Source organism: Pinus tabuliformis, chromosome 8, assembly GCF_031772625.1.
Source record: "Pinus tabuliformis cultivar Carrire ecotype Pingquan chromosome 8, CPIR1, whole genome shotgun sequence".
Classification (NCBI taxonomy): domain Eukaryota; kingdom Viridiplantae; phylum Streptophyta; class Pinopsida; order Pinales; family Pinaceae; genus Pinus; species Pinus tabuliformis.
Window position 1 is genome coordinate 1,393,588,298 of NC_142294.1, and position 21,163 is coordinate 1,393,609,460.

Consider the following 21,163-nt stretch of genomic DNA (forward strand, 5'->3'; position numbering starts at 1 on the left):
AAGGCCATTAAAAATATCTTCATTTATTAGTTTATTCACATATTGCCTATTAAATTGTAAGGAAAGCCTTTAATTACTTTAATTCATCTGATTCTCTCCTTTTCCTGAGCCCATTCATCCCTTGTTTGCTCTTAGTAGTGTTCATTTTCTTCTTTTGATCGTGTATTAAGCAGTCTTCTCTGAAATATTTCTAATTTAGCACTTTGCAGGTTCTTGATATGTTCACTTCATGAACGCAAACACACTAACAAAGAAAGAACAAAGCCTTGAAATACAACTAAGGAATAAGAAAAGTGCAAGTGGAGCACAGGGAGACTTCAACAGGCATAGATAAAATTCAAACTGTTAACAATAAGTTCAATGGAAAAGTAAAAGTGCCACAAGTGTCAAGAGTAGAACAGAGCTTGGCTGACTAGCATATCTATTCAACAATAATTACCAGAATCAACAGTACTTGCATTTATGCTAGAACCAATGTTACATTTTTCATTCTCGGGAAGGCCCTGAAATATAACTTATTGGCCATCAGTTTTGCAAACGTCCCGATTTCACGATTTTTTGGCCTAGCTGATGTTTGCCGATTCTTACCGATATTTTTTATCAATGTTTGCATTTTTAAGTGATATATGCCCTATCAAATCAAGCCCACTCACAATAATGTGTCAACAACCTCAAGTTGTAGTGTACATAAACCAAGCTTTCTACCCGGTTTTCATTGAGGCAGTTTCTTTTGACATTGTGGATGAAGCTATAGGTGCTCCAACACCTCTCTGCAGAAGAAGTATTAATCACCTGGACTTTAACTGCCAATTCTTCTAAAGGTCCCCTGGAGCCATACATGTTCCACCATTCAACGAGATTCAATCTATCTCAATCATCAAATTTCAATTGCATGCTAAGTACCAAACATTCTAGATTGACTAAAGTATTTGCTCTATCTTCCACACAATATAACACACTCTTCCCTGCCAGGGACCAGCTTGTCTAATGTAAGCATATACCGATTTTGTAACTATAGATCTGTACAGGGTTTTCTCCTAACCCCACCCCCAAGTGCAGGTTTGGCCAACAAAGATGGAGAGTAGTATTTTTTTGTAAGGACATATGCCAAGGCATGAAGTGGAACATTAAGATTATCCCACCTTTTGACCACATGTTTGTGAATATGATCATACAAGATGGCATCTTTCGGTTGTACAATATCTTTGATTTGCCCTAGCATGCTAATCATTTGCTCATGCACCTCCCCAATCACTGGCACATCTATATCTGCAAAGTGAATCACGTTATAAATGGGTTTGGTGAACTGCAAAACATTCTTCACACTTGCACAAAACTGACCATCAAGAACGGTGTCCTCCACCTCATGATAATATTCCCTGTCCAATGTAGTTGTGACCATGTTTTTTAATACCTACCATGATTCACTTGATAGCATGCTAGCCAATGCCTCTCTTACCTCAAAAGGTGCCTGAAGATCAGGTAATAGCTAGCAAATCTAGTATTTGCAATCTTCAATAGCCCCAACCTTGAGTGACTGCGGAAAAGGCCATGGGCATTACTATGATTGGTAATAAATCTTATCATGTACTTGCCTCTCTTGTACAATGGACCAATCCATTTGTATTCAGGTACTTTTATCTTAATATTAACCTGCGTAACTAGATTTGAAACGGGGGCATATAAATTTAGTGGTTCCACCACCTTTCCTTCCTCCAAGCCTTGTAAAATATTTCCACAAAGCTGTTTCGTTATTTTGGTTTTTCTTTCCATCAACATCTTCAATCTCATTATCCTCCTCCTCTTATTCTCCAGTCCTAATCCACAACTACCCACTTTTCATCATCCTGATCACTTCTTCTTCTTTTGTATCCCAACACCATCATCATAAAAATGGAACCAACAAGATAAGGCTAAGCCATATATCCATCATGTTTGATGAAGATTAAGATTCTTGCCTAAAATAAAATGAGGAAGGAATGGGAAAGAGTAGGAGAAGAGAACATCTAGATTCCAGTGACCAGTTTCTACTTCTAGATTTAATTGATTCATTCAACATATAACAAACACAAATGTTACATGCAAAGAAAAAAAAAAAATGCAACTAGACCCTACCTCTTTGGCTCTCCAATGGTGGTCGCAGCCTTCAATCTCCCAAACTCTCACAAATGGCATCCTTCAATCTCCCTTGCAAGCTACCACAATCTTATCTTCTTAATCCTCTCAAATCTTCTCCTCAAGGCTCAAACCCTCTCAATCTCTCACACAAACTCATAAAATAATGTTCGGTGGGAGGGGAGAAGGCATTTTATTCCCCTTGGCCCTCCCATTTCCCTCCAAAAACCAATTTTGCCAATATTGGGTCATGTGTGGGTGAAAGCAGTGTTGCACTAATCGCGATTAAATTGGAAAATCGCGATTTTTTCAAATTGGTGATATTATCGGCCGATTAAATCGCAAATTTCTTTTCACCGATTTTTATGAACAAAAAAAAAATTATGAAGAGGAGGTGACACAACCTACCCAAGCTACCCCCATCACCAGTAGAGGACTTGTTCTACCTCCTGTAGCTCCTAGTTCTTCAGCTTCTAGAGCACAGCAGAGTCCACTGCCAACTCCACCGACATCTACATCTAGAGGGGCAAAGGAAATCAGTAGTATTAGACTTTAGTTATTTGGTTCATTTCATCGTATATGACATTATGACTAATGATATGAGATACATTATTATATTTTTTGTTGATATTTTGAGGTTGAGTTGGGAGTCATGAGTCAGGACTTACTATTCAGGACATGATTCACTGTTATGTGTGATGTGGCACTAGAAATGATATTAAACATCTTATATATTAGTCATTTTATCATATTTATGTGTCAATGTATTTATTTTATGTTGTAGATGCTTTAGATATTAAAAAATTTGAAAAAAATGAATATTTTTGTATGTTACGATTTTTTCGCGATTTTTACCGATTTTTTCCCGATTTTTACGATTTTTCCCCCGCGCCGATTTAATCACGATAATGATGAATGCAACATTGGGTGAAAGGTGTAAAAAATTGTAACTAGGTTTGGTCTTAATAATTATCATCGTACTTGTGTTATTAAATATTTTATGTAAAAAGAAAAAGGATAAAAAGAAATATTATTTTTCAAGCATGGATTTCATGCTCAAGTCAAATTAGTTTCTAGGTCAAGCATGTTCTTCATGCTTCTAGGGTTTAATTGAGTATAGATATTATTTTGTTAAGAGTCAAAGTCCCTTCTACGCAAATTGTAATCAAAAGAAAATATTACTTTTGAGCCTAGAAGAGTCTTTGTGACCCCCAACACCAAGTTGGCCTTAGAAGAAGAAGTAGGCCTAGAGAGGCCTAATTCGACCACATGAAAGGCTATATAAAGGAGAAGACTTCATCCTCATTAGCAATTTTCCTCAACAAGTTCGATCTTCAACCAAGAGAAGAAGATAAGAAGTGCGAAGATCGAGGAGGAAGGAGAAAATCCAAGAAGAAGAGAAAAATCTAATTTTTGCTTTGACCTAGTTCACACGTGTGAGTTTCTATGGCAACTATAAGAACTACAGAACCAAAAATTGCAGGGCCGAAATTTTGAGCAGGACAAGATTTGACTATCATTGACTTTGTGAACTTTGACATGTTGAAGGAAGCTTGAAGGAGGGTTGACTTTGTGCTTAAGGAGGTCTTAGTCTTGGTCTTTGTGTCTTGGATATTTCGCTTTGATTTGATTCTATAAGAAGAGAAGAATTATTTCTAGCTTTTCCCCTTAGAGGGGTTTTTCCTTGGGTTGGATCCTATATCTTGTGTTCTTTACGTTTTTGTGATCTTCATGCATTTTATGTTTTGATAATTGCTTGATGAAAAAGAAATAATAAAGTAATAAGAGGCCAACAAATTTCACAAGTAGTTATCACGCAAGAGGAATCAATCCTAATCTACAACAACATTGATTTCTCAACAAAAGGAGGCAAGAGCAGATTTTTTGTTTGGGGAGCAACGGGGAGTGATCATTCCCCGAGCACTAAAAATGATCCAAGAGCAATCCGAGAGCATTCCAAGAGTGACGCTCCCCTAATGTTCCTGAAAAGCTAGGAAGTGAATTTTTGATCTCCAAGAGTGCGCTCATGAAAAATGCTCTCATTTGTAGCGCGCATCGAGAGCAGGTGCAGGGGGTGGGGGGGGCCCTCCCCCACAGCCCTAATGCCACCAACAATGAGGTGCATAGAGGGCTTGGTGAACTTAATTAAATGTCACTTCCATACCCTCATACATGACAAAATCCAGTGGAAACATTACAATCCTGCCAATCCTAGAACCCCGAAAACTGTTACGTATGATGAATTTAGAATGGGATCAAAAATTCTACTTTCTCCTTATGAAATGCTATGAGGTTGGAATCACACTCGAACATCCTAAAACAATTAAAATGGTAATGTTAATTCAAGTAAAAGGATGAAAATGAAAGTTAGACTTTCCTTTTCATTCTTTTAGCTTAATAATTTAATCTTACCATCAACTACTAGGGCATGTATTTAATGAGATGAATCATTGGAAATGAGAACATTAAATTTCCGTTTGTTTGTCTGATGAAAAATAGTCCCAGTGTCTTTAGAGCTCAATCCCTTAAATCACCTTGTTTGTTGATTTCAGGTAGCATCAGATGTGCTCTAGCTCCGAAATTTTGTGGAGAGGCTAGAACACATGATATCTCCAAGACCCATAAATCATTTTAAGAATTCTACCCGGATGAGGAGTTATTAAAATAATTAATATTTTTAATGGGTTTTGTTGTCGCACAAAATGTCTAGGCACCACGACAACGGCTCAGATCGGGGGTTGTCACCCTGATCCCCATTCTCTCCGTTTAAGTTATCTCCCTACCGCAGGCTAAGACGAGTAGACCCTATAGAAAAATGGAATGAAGAAGAACTAGTTGGGAACCAACCAGTTCGGGAGACACAGTGAAGCGACCAAGTACTTTATTAAGATTTAGCAAGACTTATAGGATTTGATTAGATTTTAAACGATTTATACCAATGCCTTATGGAGTCAATGATCTTGCTAGGGAAATTAAGACCAAGTAATTGATTAGCAATTGCTCCTTAGATGAATGACTATCTTATATGAAATGTAGATACTAAAACTAATGTGAGATGCAAGAATCTTAGTTAATTTTAGTTAAATGCCTATTTGAATCTGAATCCTTCGATCCTTTCTGTGTCGAGCCTGATTTCGTAGTAATTGGCAGAGAAAAGATAAGGTGAAGCACACTAAGGTGTGATTAATGATACCTCTCATGAAAATCTAACATACTCGATGCCTCCGACACTACAGAGAGTTGTGGCTCTGACGACTACAAGGTCATAGTTTTAAGTACTATTAAAAGCAGCCTTCTCAAGCACAGATGGATGGATACCTATTTCTCTATCGACCAAGCTTATGCTTGGAAGTAAATTTTAGTTATCCAAAGCTAACTTATATGCAAATGCACTAGATGATGAGATAAAGTTAGACTCGAGGATTAGAAACGCAAAATCCCTCAATCACCAAAATGAAATGTTCACTTTACTGGATGAAGACTTAAAAATAAACCCCTAAAAATATTACAATTAAACCACAAGCTTATTTCAAATATTTTTGATACAATTATAACTCAAAGAGAACAAAAAACTTCTTTGCAATTTAATATCAATGTCAACAGATGCTCAAAAAATACTCAGCTCTCCTAACTCGGGCGCCAATAGACACAATGCCCCTCAGCTCTCCTAAATAATATACAAAACTTCGCAGACCATTGTATTGTATTGAGAAGGCTATAAATAGTTGAGTCATAGCGAGTCTTAGATATAACATAAAAATGGCATAGTAGTAAGCCAAGTCAAGAAGGCTCTTCTTCCTGTACTTAAGCGAGAAGGGGAAGGCTCCTGCATCTGAGTGCATAGGAGGCCTTGGTAAGTCGGCAACTAAGTGCGCGGACCCCTGCCGCTGAGTACACATGGTAGAAGAGTCTGTAATCTGAACATTGAAGATTAGTAAAGACCAATTTTGAACATTACTGTACAATCTGAGCATCTTTGTTTATGTTATATTATGTTGCTTAATGATATGGTTTTATGAAATAATGAATGAATATTGTGCGAAATCCCTGAATTTATCTTAATTATGCATGATATGAGTAATTATTTATCTTCGCAAAGTTAAAGACTATTTATGTTATGATTTATGATGAATTGGGTAAATCTGTGCGAATTCAGATCTAGCGTTAAATATTGATCTATGGAAGTGGATAAAATATTTGGTTAAGGTCTGCAAAGACTGATCATAGACCTTCGCGAAGGTCTAAAAGCCATATTACCCTAGTTATAGTAACGAGCCCTAGAAGGATATGGATCTACGCGAAGGCAAATCTGAACTGTCAGAGCTTAAGAATCGTTTATCAATTTTGTCTCTCTTCGTTAGTCAAAAATGTGCAAAATTGTGTAATAGCACCCTGTTACTAATGTGCTTGAGAAGGGACATGACAGTCCTCCCCTCCCAAATGTTGCTTGCCCTCAAGCAACCTCAAAGTTGGGTGCTCCAAAATATGTTCACCCTCCCAGATCGCATCCTCATCTGGCAAGCTCTTCCAATGCACCAAACATCGCTTGTCCTCAAGCAATGCCTGAACAAACACCCTCCCTTGACTGTGGACCCCCACTATCACTGCAAACTTCACCAGGGTCCCAAATGTGCCATTGGATCATCCCTGATCGTTGTACTATCCTATAGTGAAGGAGTCCCCTGATACCAGGATCCCAAGCCAACCTGATCAACGCGAAGCCCCCCTTGCTCCATTCACTATCCTATCAGATATGGGCATTAGAACCTGTGTCTATCACCAATAAGTAGAGCATCCTCATGATGTAAAACTCTGCCCAAATCCTCATGAAGTTGCTCTACTGAATAGTCCATCTCATGCACTACAACAGTAAACGCTTGAAGATGGAATCCAATCCTGTTGAAATTGAACCCTCGTCTACCTAGGCTTCCCCTGATCTCCTCCTGTCAATCACCCTGCCACACCAGTGAAGTTCCCCACACCATCAATGAATCACTAAAACCAAATGGAAGATCTGCATGACCCTCCCCTATAGAAACCAGCTCACCTCTACGAGTAGTTGAACTGCTCAGCCCTGTTATGCAAAAATCCCCTGTCCATCGCAAAAGGAACCTATCAAAATGACATCATGTCACACTGGTCATGAATGACTACCTAGCATGCTCGTACCAGAACCTCCTCTCCCATAACTCTCGGCCATAATCTATGCGATGATCGAGGCTAGGCCAATCTTGCCAAAGTGACTCAACAATGCGAGCGCCTATTACTCCATGGCTAGCCCAAACCTTGAGCAACAATCTGCCTTGTCCTATAGTGAGGACTTCGGTGATCGCCCATGTGTCCGCCTATGAACGAATCAGTTCGCTTGTTATCCCGACCATGCTCACTGAGTGGAGTATCCCACCAATCCATTAGATCCCTGGATCCCATAACCATACTGGAGGTCCACAAACCCCAATCATCTTTGTTTGTTGCAGTGATATGCTGCTAGTTGTTAGGACCCATTTGTGCCCCGTCTCTGCCTCCTGTAGGTATCCAATAAGTAGGTATTGGGCATCAAGGACCCGTGCCACAAATATCCAGTTGTTTTGTGCCTGCCAAATCACATAGCGGGATCTGCTATCCCAGCTCCTAATGATGTGCTCGAGTACTGCCAAAAGCCTAGGCATCATCTTGCCAACAAGGACTACTGTCCTTCGCACCTCATGCTCCCCTAATGCCTTAAGCAGTCCAACTAAAAAAGCACCATGTAACTCCCTCTCGGTCACCTCCCCAAGTGTGAACCTAGGGTGGAACATATGCTACCTTGACAATCAACCATGCCATCCCTAAGTCTGTAACTGTCAACTCGTTCACCTACCAAGTGTCTCAACTGGAGAGTCTCCTCTCGGCCCATGACACGTGGTCTCTCATCCAAGTGCCTAGGGTGAGTCCCCATGCCCTGCTCCCTGAATGGAGAGTGTTAAAGTGAAACAACCAAACTCTCTGTGATTGTAAGCAACACTGGAGGATGATGGGTGGGTATGTCCCAAAGAGTATGATCAAGAGTCTATCGGAATGCTCAAGAGTAATCCTACAAATGACCCTCTCTCTGCCTCAGAACTGTTGATAACTCCCTCGAGGCCCTGCCTCCACTAAACATGGTGTCCCCAAATGCTCGACAATGTCCTCATCGATCCTAGGTGAGTTGCGTCCAATGGTACACCTACTATCCCTGTCCATAAGTCTCCCTAGAGGCAAAGCTCCAAGAGCCCGTTGCATCGCATCATGTGTCACTGCATACCACCAAGTACCACCGCACTCCATGAAATGCCACTGTATGCCGCAACCTATCCCTGTACACCACTAGATACCCCCGACTACGACTATACCATCCTGTACCCTCTTGTGTCCTGCCTGTGTCACTGCACCTGTCACTCCCCACACATCCTCAATGCGATGCGAGTCACTCCTCCTACCCCACAGTGTAAACCGGCATGCTATGGTATACCACCATGTATCTCCATGCTCCTCTGCAGACCACTACTCCTCGTTACATAGCCCTGCACACCACTGGGTGCTATGGCCTAGAATTGGGTCTGTATGCATCAGGCCACATCCCTCTATATAACACTGAACGCTATGACCTGACTCTGTGTAGTCTTGTGTACCACTGCCTACTATCATACCACCCTGTAACATATGGTATCATGCATGTGCCAAAGTGTCTGCCACTCTGAGAGTGACCCCACCATGACATGCATCATGTCCCCTCGTCCATTCTGGTAGACCTGAGCACCCTAACTCCACTCCTGCTAGGGGGCATATCTCCGTTGGGCCGATCGTCTATGACCCCCGAGTCCTAAACCTCAATGGGACAACATTGTCTCCATACAATATTCGGTCTGGTGGCCTACCCATGACACCTCCTCAAACCAGCTTCTGCCAGAGAATGTTAATCATCCTGCGCCCCCATGCGTAACCAACATGCCAAAACAGCCAATAGATTCTGCTCCCAACCACCTGGCCACTAGCGTCAACTGGAGCTCCCCTAAGGAATGCATGCGCTCAGGCATGGGGTTGATTACCTCATTAATGCCATAGCCATCCCGCATGTCTGATATTAGATAGGAAGCCCCGCCTGGATCCCAATGCCAATTTGGGCCTTCAACACCCTCAATGTCTGAGAGCTCCCACTAAGATTTACTCTGAACTACGACCATCTCCATGAGTCTAGCTCACTCCACCGAGTACCGCCATCCAACCCCAAGAGAGGGATCGAATGCACAAACTCTAGCACAAAGAACAAGCCTGACATGCGGATGTTGCATCTTGTGCAACTCTGACTGTCTCATCCCACTACCCAGGTCAACACATAAGATCTGACTAGGTAGCTCTCTCTCTCTCTCTCCAATTGGCAAAGGTGACCCAACAGTGCTGCCAACCTAGTCATCCCCTTTGGTATGTCTAGAAAACTCCGCCTCTCTCAATCCAATGCGTAAGGATGGGCTGATAGCGCTGTAGATCCTGTCAGTGTGCCTCTGAAGTGAACTGTGTTGAAATCCCAACGTGTGGTCTCTATGTTGCCCCTCATCAATGGCTAGCCCAAGGGATGACTACACATCCTCCTCCATCACGGGCTCAACATGAGCCTTCGACTGCTCCTCCATAGACAACCCAATATGCACGATATGCTCACTAGTCAGTTGTAGGCGACTATCATCTGGAAACTCTGTCATAGATCTGGAGGCCTCTGTACCTATCGGCTCCTCAACAACAGTGGAGTTGTCTTCCGGCACCTCACCGACCTATGGTGCATTGTTATCACCTGAGAACTCGGTCACAACCCCGAATACCTCATCAATGGATGACGCCTCATCAATGGGTGTATGCTCAACTAAATCTTTGCCAACCATGGCCCCTTCAACTACTCTTTCATCTTTTTTTCTTAATACTTCTCATCATCCCTGCAAAATCCCAGTGAATCTCCATTGGTTTGTGCATACTGCTTAGTTCACAGAATTCCCAGAAAGAGAGGGACGCCTGAATGCCATGACCCAATAATTGGTATGCCCTCCAGTTTTCCCCCAATAAGTCCACATCAGTTGCAATCATGTCTGGATTCCCAACTGAGGAATGAACCAACTTCTTCCCCACATCAATCATCATTTGTTGTATCCTCACCACCTCATTCCAAGTGACCACCATCTTGTTTGATTCTAATCTTTCTCACACGATGAGCCAAGATTATGGCTCTGATACCACTGTAATGTTCCTCAACAGGAATTTAAGTGATGAACCAATTAAACAAACAGTGCAACAGTGGAAAATTAAAAGCATTTTGCAAACACCCATGAAACACTGTAATACTAGAACTATTGAGCCATATATTATGAAATATGAGAGCATGAGTACACTATATAAATGGAGTAGTGCACCTGGGCTTGTCTCAAGAAAATGTTGGACCAAACCCAGGTGGTAGAATAGCTGGAAAGATGGATGTTCAGCTGCTACTCTACTATGCTCTGCGTTGTCCGAGTGAACTGTTGATTTGTTGACTTTAGACTACTAGAAAGTGCCCAAAAATTGCCCAGAAAATTCTACCCCTTTAGCCTTAGACTCATTGGACAAAACCCAGAAAAACCCAATAGGTAATTTTTTTGATTTTGACTTTGGATTTTCGGCCTCTTGGGAGTTGCTCTTGGACTACATATGCTAACTTTCGGCCTATTGGAAAATGCCCAAAAATTTCCCAGAAAATTCTGCCCTTTTAGCCTTAAACTGTTGGACAAAACCTAGAAAAACCCAGAAGGGAATTTCTCGAATTTTGAATTTGGATTTTCGGGCTTTTGGGAGCTACTCTCCGGCTACATCTGCTGACTTTCGGCCTGCTGGAAAGTGCCCAAAAACTATCCAAAAAATTATGTCCCTTAAGCCTTAGACTCCTTGGACAAAACCCAAAAAAACCCAGAAGGGAATTTCTCTAATTTTGACTTTGGATTTTCGGCTTTTTTGGCGCTGTACTCCACATACATCTGCTGACTTTCAGCCTGCTAAAAAGTACCCAAAAACTGCCCAGAAAATTCTACCCTTTTAGCCTTAGACTCCTTGGACAAAACCCAAAAAAAACCCAGAAGGGAATTTCTCTGGTTTTGACTTTGGATTTTTAGCCTCTCGGGTGGCTAAATCAACCTCTGCGTATTTCTGGCTGCCCAGAAAACACGCAGTCCCTTCCTCTGCGTGGTTGGATGAGCTATGAATCGCTGCTGGAAACTCCTACAATCTCTATGGAACAACCTCCCTAGGGTGGGCATGGATGGTCCCCCGAAGTAGAGGTTGAATCTTCCCTGCGAAGACTCGTGGCTAAACTCGCTAAGCAGCAGAGCGTACAAGAGTGAATTTGTTTGTCAAATATTCAAAATGAGAGTTGATCACTCTTTATAACTCCTTGGGCCCCCATAGCCTCATATGAGCCCCTCCATCCACCCATTCGATTTTCCCTCCATGCATATCGAATGGCTAATTTGAACTCCTATGTGGGTGGCCCCCACATTCCACTAGCAACTAAATAAAGTCGATTTGGCCCCTAAGTCCCTATGTGTTTGAGAAGGGACATGACACTATGCAAAGATGATGGGCAGAGGAATTGTCTATTTGCATCAAATGAGGCGATGAAAGAGGAGAGTTTGTACTCTCTCCACTAAGGCCAATCAGACTCTAGTAAACAAGGTCCACAACCCTCAGATCCATATATAACTAACAAGTGCACAAGAGTGTCCAAAAGCAACATATTAGATGACATGTCTTGAAAGTGATGTTATAAACATTGTCTCTCTAGAAGAGCCAAGGACCCATAACGTTTATTGATTTGGGGTTGAAGTGCATGCCACAAACTAAAGTGAGACCCTGTCAATAATACCCCTAAATAAGTATATGTGGTTGTGATCTCGATCAGAAGAAGTGGTGATCAAAAAAAATCTTCTTCAATGTGTTGAAGATCATGACCTTGGTTTTACCCTTGTTAACATTCAATTAACGAATATCACAAAGAAGGGCCATGGCATCTAGTTGTCGTTGCAATCTATTTGGGGATAAGGCTAGAAGGAACATCTACAAACAAAAGGATAAAGATAGGGACATGGTGTATAAGGCAACCATCACCATCTCAGATGTGCTTGGCCAAGAAGTACTCCAACTCGTCAATGTAAATCACAAATTACGTATGGGGAAAGGGGAAACTCTATTAACCCCAAAAGTATTTTGAATGAAATTTAATAGGCCAGGTGACATGCACAAGAAACCAAGGACTGACTCATACAGATGCATGAAGGCTAACAATAGGGTCTCTGAGAAGCCAACATCTTTGTGTCTATAGAATAAAGCCTCCCTAGGGACAGAATCAAAATCTTTCGAAAAGTCTACAAAACAACAAACTTTCGAAGTGCGATAACAAGCTTACTCAATGATGGCTCTAAGTGTAAGGATGTGATCAATGGTTTGGTGCGCAAGTCAAAAACCAACATGTCCCCAAGCTTTGAGATGTTGTCACTTAAACTCCTTAGAGAGCTTCAAGTGCATAATTGAGCATAGAGTTTTGAGAACGTGTGGCCCACCATGATCAACCTGTAGTTATTGGGATCAAAGTTGGGTCCTGGCTTATGTATCAGGTAAATGATGTGACGTGACCGTGCTAATGGAAAACATGTATGGACCACATGGTTAAAGAGATCGGCAAACTAAGGAACCAGAGGACAAAGAATTAGGTTAGAAATAGGCTTTTCCCCTTTAGATTGCCCTAGGTTTGGTTTGTATCCTAACCTCCATTGCCCTAGCTAGAAAAGGCACTAGTCTTTCTTCAAATAGTGGATAGGCTACAAATTTTATTTTAATTTTGCAAAACCCTGGTTTAATTATAATTTCTCTTTTGTTTAATTGCCTTGGTATTGGGGATAAATTTCACTTAAAATGTGTTCTATTGGTTTAATAATGCTCTTTGATAAATATCCTATGGTATAGAATCATTTTAAGGTGCACTGAAGAGGCATATTAACGGTTTTTCATGCAATTTTCTGCAATCTATTAATGTTGACATCATTATTTAAATTGCATTTATTGGTTAATTGAACTGTGAAAAATTGTAGAATTTTATTTCCTAAGTTGCTAATTTTATAACCTTTCATTGCATGTACCTTTTGTACATTTTGAATAGTTAGATTTGATGCTATAATTGTGAAAATTCCTAATCCTCAAGGAACCCCTACTGCAGCAAATCAGAATCTACTTCACCTACTTGATTTTTAAATTACATTCATCAACTTATTCTTTTGAATACTGAAGCAAATCACTTCTGCAGCCTACACTAATTAAATATTTGATCTCATGAAACAGAAAACAGCGCAAAGAACAAGATACATAGGACACACTTATTTTTGGGTACAAGTCCCCGGAAAAACCCAATGCAGGAAAACTAGTGCAGCAGTTTTGAGGGTTTATTATTATGCAGGAAAAATCTCTGAATACAAATCTAGGATGCTCATCTAGCAATCCTTTACAAAGAAAATACTGGCAGAAAATCTGAGTGAGTTTTACTTCACTTCACCCCGCAGAATTCCCACTGATCCAGCACAAGACTGGCTAACCTCGATTATTTCTGCATTGGCCCTACGTAGGCTCTGCATCAACCTTTCAAGCTCTACGTCAGCGTTGCGTCAGCTTCTCTGCCCTCTGCGTCAGCCTTGCGTCAGCGTCTCTACCCTCTACGTCAGCTCTCCCGGTTGTTCCAACAGTTCTGGTTGTTCCCGGTAGCTCTGGATTCTGTGTGACAGGCAGCTTTTTTGCTCTGTGCTGGCCCTCTTCGCTCTGTGTCAGCGCTGCGTGGGCCCTCTTGGCTCTGTGTCTCTACAAGCTCTCTCCGCCTCTCTGTCAATATTCTCCAAAAAGTCCTTCTCCCGAATTCTCACCGCCCCTCTGCTGTTGAATGATCACTTAGTTTGAATTTCTCAGCTTCCTAGCACCAGAAATCAAACTCTAGATCAATTCGTTCTCTCCGTGCGTGTTTCCAAATGAACCCCAAGCCTCCATTCAATACTTTTCCAGTTGAGTCTTCAACGGTCGAGATTAAGTCTCTAATCAACGGCTAAGATTAAAACATGACTTGATCCACCTTCTAGATCATTCTCACCCATATTTTGATTAATACCCATAAATATTTTAATTACCCTAAGTTTAGACTTAGGAACCCGATTAAAATATTAATTATTTTAATAAAATACAATCCGGGTGGAATTTCACCAAATGGTTTCTAGGTTATTTAGAACTCATGTGCTTTAGCCTCTCCACCAATTTTCAAGGCTAGAGCACTTCCGATGCTACCAAAAACTAACACTCCCTCTTAGCAAGGAAAGTGCTCTATCAACAATATCCCCCTGCATGTTGCTTTGTTTCTGAAGCACCTCCTTTTTGCACTACTGCTGCCACCAACACTATGTTGTTGTTGCTACTGTACTACTGCCCATGACACTGCCACTGCCACGGCTGCATCTGTACTACAGCTCCCTCAACACTGCCTCTGTTATGCTACTAGCACTGCCATTGCTAACAAAGCATTCGTACTTCAACTCAGTTGCTGAGAGAAGCAACTGAATAACATCCAAAATTAGCTTAACTTAACTGTGTTCAACATACTACAATGAATGTTGGAATTTGACTACTACTAGTCTCTGACCCTCTGAATCTTTTGCGTTGTTGCTGACTTCTGCACTGTGCCAACTGCACTGCTGCCAACCTTGCTCTACGCTGATCAGTCTCTGGTCCCCAAGCTACTGCATTTGTCCTCCAAACAATCCACTGCATCATCTGACACTAAGTCCATTTCGCTACTACTGAATCTTGGGCTCCCGTAGCAAGGAATTGATCAAAGAGGTGGACTCCTCAAGGATCCTGCCCACATGTAGTCCTCCCGACTACAACTCAATATTGCCCCATCTCCCTCCTAGAGATGTGTGGGCATTCATGGCAAACTCATCCTCGTCAATCTTTGTTGAAGCAGCCTTAGGGTCATATTTCTCATCCTTGTCCTTTTTCTTCAAAGGAAACTGGGATGCATAGTGGCCCATCTCGCCACAACTTAAACATTTCGCTTTCGAAATGTCTTTCTTTCGCTTCGACTTCTGCTATCCCTTTGATGTTAGAGTTGCATTCTCCTCCTCCTCCTTCGTCTTTGTGCCATTCCCACTGCTGCCACTGAGGTTGACCTTCACTAGGTCCCTCCTTAACTCCTCATGTTGAAGAGCCGCCCACAAGACCTACCATGAAGGTAGTTTTTCTCTGCCCAATATGCTTTGGACAAAAACTTGCCATTCATCCAAGACTCCATTTAGGGCTATCCTCACAATCGCAGTTGGCTGAGTGGACCCCACTGCAGCAAGTTGGTCTCTAGTGTCCTAAAGACGTTGAAGATAGAGGTTCACCCCTTCTCCTTTCTACATCAAGGTCCGCTGCAACTTCTACTCCAAATACATCTTCCGTTGTTCGGAAGAGCCTTCATACAGAGAAGACAAGGCTTCCCACATCTCTCGGGTTGTATCCTTGCCCTGCAAGTGTGAGACCACATGATCTCGAACTCCATCGAGAATGAGTCTCTTTGCCTTTCCCTGCTCGGCCTTCTATTTCTTCTTTTGATCGTTGTCAGCAAGAACAACTCCAACGCTATTGACGTAGGCCTTGGGATCATATTCCTCCAGAACAACTAAGATTTTGGTCTTCCATATGAGATAGTTGGAAGCTCCTTCCAACCTGTCCTGATCTCTGAGCCCATGCGATGCCATCTCACCCAACTGTCGAACTGACTCCTCTAGTCACTGCTTAGCACTGCTCAGCAAGTGAGAAATTCGAACTTTCTAGCGGAAAGTTCTACAAGGAGAAAATTCCCCTTCTACGTGTCTTCATTCTTTTCTAGTGGATTTCTGCCCCGACAGAAACTGTGCCCTTCAAGCACTGTGTTGAGGCTCTACGTCACTCCCTCTACCTACGCTAACTCACGAACTAGAAATTATACCTCTCTCTCGTCTCACTCAGAGATAGATTTCCTGGGATCTGCTTCCCGGCAAGGACTGCGCAATCCCTTCAAGGGGATTTGAATTGATGCCAAGTGCAGCTTTCGGCCTCATTGCTCAGCATTGGGTATACTCTTCCTGTTTCAAAATCAATGCTCTCATACCATGTGAAAATTCCTAATCCTCAAGGAACCTCTAGTGCAGCAAATCTGAATCTACTTCACCTACTTGATTTTTAAATTACATTCATAAAGTTATTCTTCTGAATACTGAAGCAAATTACTTCTGCAGCCTACGCTAATTAAATATTTGATCTCATGAAACAGAAAGTAGAGGAAAGAACAAGATACATAGGACACACTTATTTTTGGACACAATAGTGCCTGGAAAAACCCAATGCGGGAAAACCGATGCAGCATTTCTGAGGGTTTATTATTATGCAGGAAAAACATCTGAATACAAATCTAGGATGCTCATCTAGCAATCCTTTACAGAGAAAATAGTAGCGGTAAATCTAAGTGAGTTTTACCGCACTTCACCCGGTAGAATTCTAGCTGATTTGGCACAAGACTGGCTAACCCCAGCTATTTCTACGTTGGCCCTGCATAGGCTCTACATCAGCCTTTCAGGCTCTGCGTCAGCCCTGCGTCAGCTTCTCTACCCTTTACGTCGGCTCTCCCGCTATTCCGGCAGTTCCGGTTGTTCCCGGCAGTTCTGGATTCTGCGTGACAGACATCTTTTATGCTCTGCGCTGGCCCTCCTGGCTCTGCGTCAGGACTGTGTGGGCCTAGACTGGCCCAACGTCAGCACTCCCGGCTACTGCGTTGCCTCTCTGCAAGCTCTCCGCCTCTCTGTCAATATTCTCTGGAAAGTCCTTCTCCCGGATTCTCACTGCCCCTCTGCTGCTGAATGATCACTTAGTTCGAATTTCTCAACTTCCTAGCCCTAGAAATCGAACTCTAGATCAATTCGTTCTCTCCGTGTGTGTTTCCAAATGAACCCCAAGCCTTCATTTTATACTTTTCTTATTGAGTCTTCAACGGCCGAGATTAAGTCTCTAATCAACGGCTAACATTAAAACATAACGTGATCCGCCTTCTAAATCATTCTCACCCATATTTTGATTAATAATTAATATTTTAATTTCCCTAAGTTTAGACTTAGGAACCCCATTAAAAATATTAATTATTTTAATAAAATACAATCCAGGTGGAATTTCACCAAACAGTTTATGGGTTCTTTAGAACTCATGTGCCCTAGCCTCTCCACCAATTTTCAAGGCTAGAGCACTTCCGATGCTACCAAAAATTAACAATAGTTAAGTCTTATTTTTTGTCCAAACCTGCGGATTTTGACATAGTTTAGAGCAACCAAGTGTCTTGCAAGCTTTAGGCATGTTTCGAGACTCTATTTGATACCTATTTGGTTTGGATAAATTTAGGATTGACCCATAGGTCTTATGAACCCTATTGCTTTCTTTTTACTCAATCTCCACATTATCGCAACCTTTATAAACTCGAGTTAGCGGATCTAGTTTGTAGGATCCTTGGGGTGTACTTAGCTTTAGCCTTTCTAGGGTCATTTAATCCCCAAGTCCTACAAAGAAGCCTCCCTTGCAGTGGTTGCTTGTCACCATTAAATAATGTCTCATACGAGATCTGATTTATTTTACATCAACAATTTATTAGAAACCCTAGAAAATATCTATCACAAATATTTTTGAATTTCCCAAAAAATAAACACACTGGTATATTAACTTGAAAAATGCAATAGAAATAAAATGAAGAGATCAATCACACCACAACAACAAATTTACACCCAATACAATCTTCATTAAATTTCTCGAAAAAAAATCGGTTAGACCCACATAGAATACATAGAAAAATAAAATTGTTGGACACCTAGAAACTGAACCCCACTGGGAAAATCAGCCTCAAAGAATTTAACCTCTAGAAATCTAACCATTGGAAGCAAATTGGCGGTGGAGAATTAACCCGTCTCACCAACAAATCGACCTACCTATCTCATACGGCCCCTACACACTAGAGAAATCGACCTACCTATCTCATACGGCCCCTACACACTAGAGAAATCGACCTCCCTAGATAATTCGACTTCAACAATTTGGCTTCCCTCTTTCCAAAACTTGGCCTCCTTGAATTTCTCCTGAAATTCCCTATTGCACTTCTCCTCACTTCCCTTTAGTCTAGTTGAGCCTCTCACTCTAGATAAAATTGCTTCCTCCACAAATGTGTCTTCACCTCTCCCATAATATCACTTACTCCACCAAGCAAGCACCTAAAGGGGCACTAAAATATCTTCTACATGCTAAGGCACCAAGCCTATGTAGAAGACCTTCCAAAACTACAAAAACTTCAAGAAATAAAAGATGGGTAGTTGTTGAGGTGATAGTGGTAACACCCTTATATTGTTGTGTGTCTCCCTTGCCTAGTGAGCCTTTGCACCAAGGTGCAAGATTTTGCAGCAACGGGACATACTACATGCAGTTAAGAAATGGTGCCCTCACCTAATAGGAATACACTCCAAAGTAAAGGAAAATCATGATACTTTGAAATACTTATTGGAACAACGATTATCTTCAGAAGAGCTAAAAAAATGGGTTACAAAGATGCTAGGTTATTACTTTGACAATATGTACAAAAAAGGAAAACAAAATATTGTGGCAAACGCACATTCAACGAGAGAGGAAGACGCTAAGGGTTTACTACGTGCTATTTCTATTCCACAATTGGATTGGGTGGAGGATCTAAGGATAAAATGGAAGAAAGATCAGAAGGTATGTGTTAAATTTCCATCAAACTCTGCTACTACTTAGATAAATAATTGAAAACTAATTTACTTTCACCAAGATACAAAGTTTCTTAAAAGTTCTTAAGTAGCAGAATAAAAACACCAAAGATAAAAAGCACAACACACTTGTTTTCTCAAGAAACCCAATAAGGAAAACTTGCTTCCTTGATGTGGAATTTTATTGATTGTTCTTGAGTAATTAGATCTATTACAAAGCTATATGTCTCTATGAGAAAGTGTTATGCTTCTTGTTGAAAATGTAGCTAGTGTTGGTCTTCATATGAAATTAAAATGCACTGTTGTCGCAATTATTATATTCATTTATTATTATTGTTTATTTTTCTAGTCAAGGCATGTTCTTCATGCTTATTGAGTCAAAAGAAAAATTTATTATGAGTCAAAGTAATGTAATTGAGTCAAAGTCCCATTTGGACTTTTGTAAAGAAAAAGAAAAAGAATTTTTATTGAGTCAAAAAGGACAATTTGTCATCCACAATACCAAGTCAGCCTAAAGAGGCAGTTATTCGACCTCCTGGACATGTATAAATACAAGGCAATTCGACCTCATTTGATCAATTATCATCCACATCGATTTTTGTGCCCAGATGAGAAGAAAACCAGTGAAGTCAAAGGAGAGAGGAGGCCAAAGGAGAGAGAAGATTAATTGATTTATGCCCCAATTTTGTTGACACATGCGAGTACTTTCTGCAGTTTTCTAAGGTTGTTACAGTGTCAAAATTTTAGGGGCTGAAATTTTAGGGATTGACCAAAAATCATAGATTTGTCCAGCATTGACTTTTGTTGACCATGACTTGTTGCAGATGGCTTGGAAGACGGTTGACTTAGGTCTTTGTGGCAGTGTTGGTCTTAGTCTTTGGTCTTGGATATCTCACTTTGATCTAGATCTGTAACAAAAGAATTTCTTGGGTTTTCCCCTTTGTGGGTTTTGGCCCTATCTTGGAGCTTAATTTCTTGTGCTCTTTGTCTTTTGTGATCTCCATGTTTTGTATTTTTGGTCATTGCTTGATAAAGAAGAGAACATAAAATTTAATAAGAAGCCAACAAACATTCACAAGTAATAATCAAGTAAGAGAAATCTTCCCTAATCTTAAGCATCTTGATTTTTCAACACTTCTTACAAATTTCAGCTGATACAATTGAACTCGGGTTGCCTTGATCACTGCTTGATCTCGGCCCTCTAGCACGCAATTGATCCTATGTTGCCTCCTTGACTTGCTCTGCAAAACCTACTCTTCTTCTCCTTGATCTTTGCACACTAGAAGCCTCCTAAATCCTTGCGCATTGGGTCCCTATTTCCTAGCGCACATGAAGCCCCTAAATTCTTGCACAAATCTGCCTATTTCCTTGCGCACTTCCTACCTCCTATTTCTTAGGACACTAGCTCCTTAAGACTATGCATAGCCAATTTCCTAAATTCTAGCACACTTGTGATCTCTTGTTTCTTAGGACACAAAATCTATGCTCTCCACAACCAACGATACTCTTTGTTATGAATAAAATATATTAAATATAAATAATGATGATAATTGTAATAATTATTAGTTAATTAGTAATTAAGTTGAAGAGGGATGTCTAAATGGGACATGGCTCTCCATGAAGAGGCACCTACCTAGTATATAAGTAAGCCCCTCACTCTCATTTGTAACATCATTATTATTCATACATTTTAATATATATTCTTGTATCTCAATGGAGATCTACAAATTCCAAGTCTTCCGGAATATTTGACTTGAAGAACGAACTTTATTCATTCCATTTGGTATCAGAGCAGTTCGATCCTCTGGCCACTCAATCGCTGCACAGAGCTCATTCTCTGATCCAGGTCTTTGACCATTGAAATTCGTCAACTTCGTTGTCGTTGAAGCGTTTCGCTACAAACTTTTGGAGTTTCTTTGTTGTTGAGTTCGTCAGAGGCCCTTGGCGATTTTTAAAGAAGAAAAATAAATAAAAAAGAGTGTTATATATATTTGAAGGTTAAATATAAAAGAACAAGAATATTTTAAGAAAGATAAAGAAAAGAGAAAAGTCCAAGTCAAAAACATATAAAGAGAATTTTTTAAGATTCAACAAGTCAAGGTTTACATATAAAGAAAAGGGTAATATTATAGGCGAAAATAGCATAGGAATTACAAGGATTACTTTTAAAACTCTAAGCTGAATTCAAAAGTTTTGAAGGATTAAAG

General features: G+C 40.8%; 1 protein-coding gene across 8 annotated transcripts in view; it reads right to left on the reverse strand.

Annotated features, from left to right (window-relative positions):
* Positions 1-21,163, reverse strand: part of LOC149240761 (uncharacterized) — a 399,764-nt gene that overhangs the window by 241,339 nt on the left and 137,262 nt on the right. The gene's annotated exons all lie outside the window — the stretch shown is intronic.